This window comes from Pantherophis guttatus, chromosome 18, assembly GCF_059756535.1.
Source record: "Pantherophis guttatus breed Tessera chromosome 18, ASM5975653v1, whole genome shotgun sequence".
NCBI classification, from domain to species: domain Eukaryota; kingdom Metazoa; phylum Chordata; class Lepidosauria; order Squamata; family Colubridae; genus Pantherophis; species Pantherophis guttatus.
In genome coordinates, this window is record NC_142080.1 from 5,880,676 (window position 1) to 5,884,560 (window position 3,885).

Consider the following 3,885-nt stretch of genomic DNA (forward strand, 5'->3'; position numbering starts at 1 on the left):
TTGATCTCTCTCTTTCTCTCTCCCTGTCCCTCTTTCTCTCTTTCTTTCCTTTCTTTTTCTCTTTCTCTTTCCCTCTTCATCTCTCTCTTGCTCTCTTTTTCTCTTTTCTCTCTTTCTCTCTCTCTCTTGCTCTTTCTTTCTCTCCTTTTTCTCTTTCTCTTTCTCTCTTTCTTTCTTTCTTTTTCTCTTTTCTCTCTCCCTCTTGCTCTCTCTCTCTTTTCTTTCTCTCTCTCTCTTTCTCTCTTTCTCTCTCCCCCTCCCTCTCTCTCTCTTGGTCTCTCTCTCTGTGTAACCGAGGTTCCTTGCACAGGCAGCTCATGTAACCCGTCTCCAGGGAAAGGCCAAGGTGACAGCAAGAGAAGCTAAAGCTCATTTCACCAGCTTGGCTCCCTTCCCAGGCTGCTCCCATGTCCTTCTTCCGGAGAAGGGGGCCCGACCTGCCTCCCGACTTCCCGCAAAAGAGGAAAATGACCACAGTGGGGGGGGGGAATAGATCTGATCCCAAAACTGTGCTGAGCTCTCTCTTTCCTGATGCCCTTTGGCTCCTTCCTTTCTGCTCTCTGCTTCCATCTCTTTCGCCTCCTTGCCTAGCCCGGGTGCATCCTCCATCCCCGTCTTTCCCGGCTGAGAGCTCTGGCAACTGAATGCAATCTCCTTCCTTGGCCAGGCTGAACTGAGGAGACCCAGGAAGGCAGGCAGGCAGGCCAGGGGCCTCTCTGAAGCCTCCCTCCCTCCCTCCTCCTTTCCCTTCCACCTTCTCCTCTCTTCCTCCCCCCTCTTTCCCTTCTCCTCCCCCTCCCCCCTCCTCCCCACCTCTTCCTCACCTCCTTTTCCTTTCTTCTCTCTTCCACCCTTTCCCTTCCTCCTCCTCCTCTTCTTCCCCCTCTTCCTCCTTTCCCTTCCTCCTCCTCCTCTCCTCCCTCTCTTCCTCCCCCCTTTTCCTCCTCCTCCCCCTCCCCTCTTCCTCTCCTCCCCACCTCTTCCTCACCTCCTTTTCCTTTCTTCTCTCTTCCACCCTTTCCCTTCCTCCTCTCCTCCTCCCCTCCTCCTTTCCCTTCCTCCTCCTCCTCTCCTCCCCCTCTTCCTCCCCGCTTTTCCTTCTCCTCCCCCTCCCCCTCTCCTCCCCACCTCTTCCTCTCCTCCTTTTCCTTTCTTCTCTCTTCCACCCTTTCCCTTCCTCCTCCTCCTCCTCCTCCTTTCTCTTCCTCCTCTCCTCCTCCTCCTCTCCTCCTCCTCTCCTTCCCTCTCTTCCTCCTCTTCTTCTCCTTCCCCCTCCCCTCCTCCTTTCCCTTTCTCCTCCTCTCCTCTCCTCCCCACTTCTTCCTCCTCTTCTTCTCTTCCCCCCCCTCCTTCTTTCCCTTCCTCCTCCTCTCCTCCCCCCCCTCCCCCCCACAACCGTCCAAGGCAGGAGACGGCTTGGCACTGCTTGGCCTGGTGGCGCAGCTGCCACTTCTAAATGCTTAACCCCTCCAGCAATGGGGTGGACTAGGGCTTCTCCCCAGCCCTAGAGAGCAGCAGATGGAAGGGCCCCTAATAAAGATTTCTGCTCCTTAAAATCACAAGTGGACGGGGGGGGGCGGGGGGGTTTCCTTCCCCCCCCCTCTCCACCCACTCCTGCAGTCAGCTGGGTGAGACACCGCATGGGTGATCTGGCAGGCTCCCCAATACCTTACCAAAGGGGGGGGGGCGCGTATTCTGGTGCTAGGAAAGCTAACCTTGGCAGCTGTTCCAGGGGGGAGGGGAGGCTTCCCCCCCCTCACCTCGATGAAAAGATAAAGAGGAAGAGATCTCTCCCCCTCCCCTCTTCCAAACCCTCTGAATTTGGAGCAGGAAAAACTTGCTCATCCTCTCTCTCTCCATCTTCACTCCCACCTCACAGCACCTTTCCAACCCCCCCCCCAAACCCGTATTAATTATAATAATTTCCCTTTGGCTTGGAGCGGGTGGGGGGGGCTTGCAGGGGGGAAGGAATAAAAAAAAGGGGGGGGGCTGTCTCTTTAAGAAAGGTTGGAAGGAGCAGATGGCATCTCCCTCCAGAGCCCTTGTTCTTTGTGTGGCTGCACAAAAGAAGGAGTCTGTCTCGCCTGAATTTATTCCCCCACCCCCACCCACTTCCCCCCCCCACCCCCTGCCTTTTGTTCCCGGGGTGGGGTTGGGTGCGGGGTGGGTGGGTGGGGAAAGGCAGTTAGGAAGGCCTGGATGGGAAGATGGAAGGAAGGAAAGAAGGAAGCATCTCCCAGAGAAGGCGGACACGTGTGTTGTGTGTTTGTGTGTTTGTAAGTGTGAGACCGGGGTTGATGTGTTTTGCAAAAAGTCAACTTTGCCTTTGGAGAAGATGTGGGGGGGCTGCGTGTTTCATCATTGGAAGCAGGCCTCTTCCGCAGCGGTGAAATCCAATTTTTTTTTTAACTACAGGTTCTGTGGGCGTGGCTTGGTGGGCGTGGCAGGGGAAGGATACTGCAAGATCTCCATTCCCACCCAACTCCAGGGGAAGGATACTGCGAAATCCCCATTCCCTCCTCACTCCAGGGAAAGGATACTACAAAATCCCCATTCCCACCCCACTCCAGGGGAAGGATACTGCAAAATCTCCATTCCTATCCCACTCCAGGGGAAGGATACTGCAAAATCTCCATTCCCACCTGATGTCAGGGGAAGTATACTGCAAAATCTCCATTCCCACCTGACGTCAGGGGAAGTATACTGCAAAATCCCCATTCCCTCCCCACTCCAGGGGAAGGATACTGCAAAATCTCCATTCCCTCCCCACTCCAGGGGAAGGATACTGCAAAATCTCCATTCCCACCCCACTCCAGGGGAAGGATACTGCAAAATCTCCATTCCCTCCCCACAAAATCCCCACTCCCTCCCCAATCCAGGGGGAAGGATACTGCAAAATCTCCATTCCCTCCCCACAAAATCCCCATTCCCTCCCCAATCCAGGGAGAAGGATACTGCAAAATCCCCATTCCCACCCCACTCTGGGGCCAGCCAGAGGTGGTAAATTCTGGCTGGGGAATTCTGGGAGTTGAAGCCCACCCCTCTTAAGGGTTGAAAAACATTTGCCAAGAGGTACGAAGAGTGATGAAACAGCGAAAGGAACCTGATTTTTGTGTGAACTGAAGAGGGAGCCCAGGACTAGTATTTCTGGGTAAAGAAGATGTGAGAATATGATAGTGGGGTGGGTGGATGAGGGAAGGGTTGAGTTCATGGAGGACCTTCCTGTCTCCCTCCTGCTCAGGCTAAGCCGTAGAAGACCCCAGAGATGGAGGTGGCAAAAGGAGGTGGAACCAGTAAGGAAAACCAGGAGGAAGTGAGAAAGAACCTCAAGATTGAGTCTTTTGGGCATAGGAGGAAGGAATAGGAAATGCCGTTAAATAGAACTTAACACCAATAAAACAGAATTCTTGCATTTCTTGCCTGTATCTGTGTGTATCTGTTTCCTGACCCTGTGAAAAGCTGACATCCTATGTGGTTTGAAGGTGGCCATCCTAGCTTGTAACCTTAACCAGGGCAGAAATGCAATCAGAGCATTGTCTGCTGACCACACTTCCTTTGGGGGCATCGAAATCTCTCCCCAACATTGCAATTCAGGCCCTCCAAAACCTCTGGGGTTGTGACATGAGCAAAAAATAAACAACCCACCCTCCCGGTGATTCATAAATCAGCCAGCAGGAACGCCTGACATGCACACACATCCGTGCCCAAACCATATGTGTTCCTTTCCATCTGACGGGAGACCGAAAGAAAAACTCCACCCTGGGCAGGAAGGCGGCTAGGTGAAGGTGGGTTTCCCTCAAGGGTCCTTGGCATGGGCCTGGCTGCCAGGAACCTCAACCCACAGCCCCGTGGGAGATGGAGAATTGGTCAGCCCAAAAAGCCCAG

General features: G+C 53.9%; 1 long non-coding RNA gene across 1 annotated transcript; it reads left to right on the forward strand.

The window, feature by feature from the left end:
• The first annotated feature begins 2,173 nt into the window (after positions 1-2,173).
• On the forward strand, positions 2,174-3,412 carry LOC148111527 (uncharacterized). Its single transcript, XR_015730446.1, has 2 exons — positions 2,174-2,268; positions 3,242-3,412. It is a non-coding gene; the product is annotated as an uncharacterized LOC148111527 (long non-coding RNA).
• The last annotated feature ends 473 nt before the right edge of the window (positions 3,413-3,885 follow it).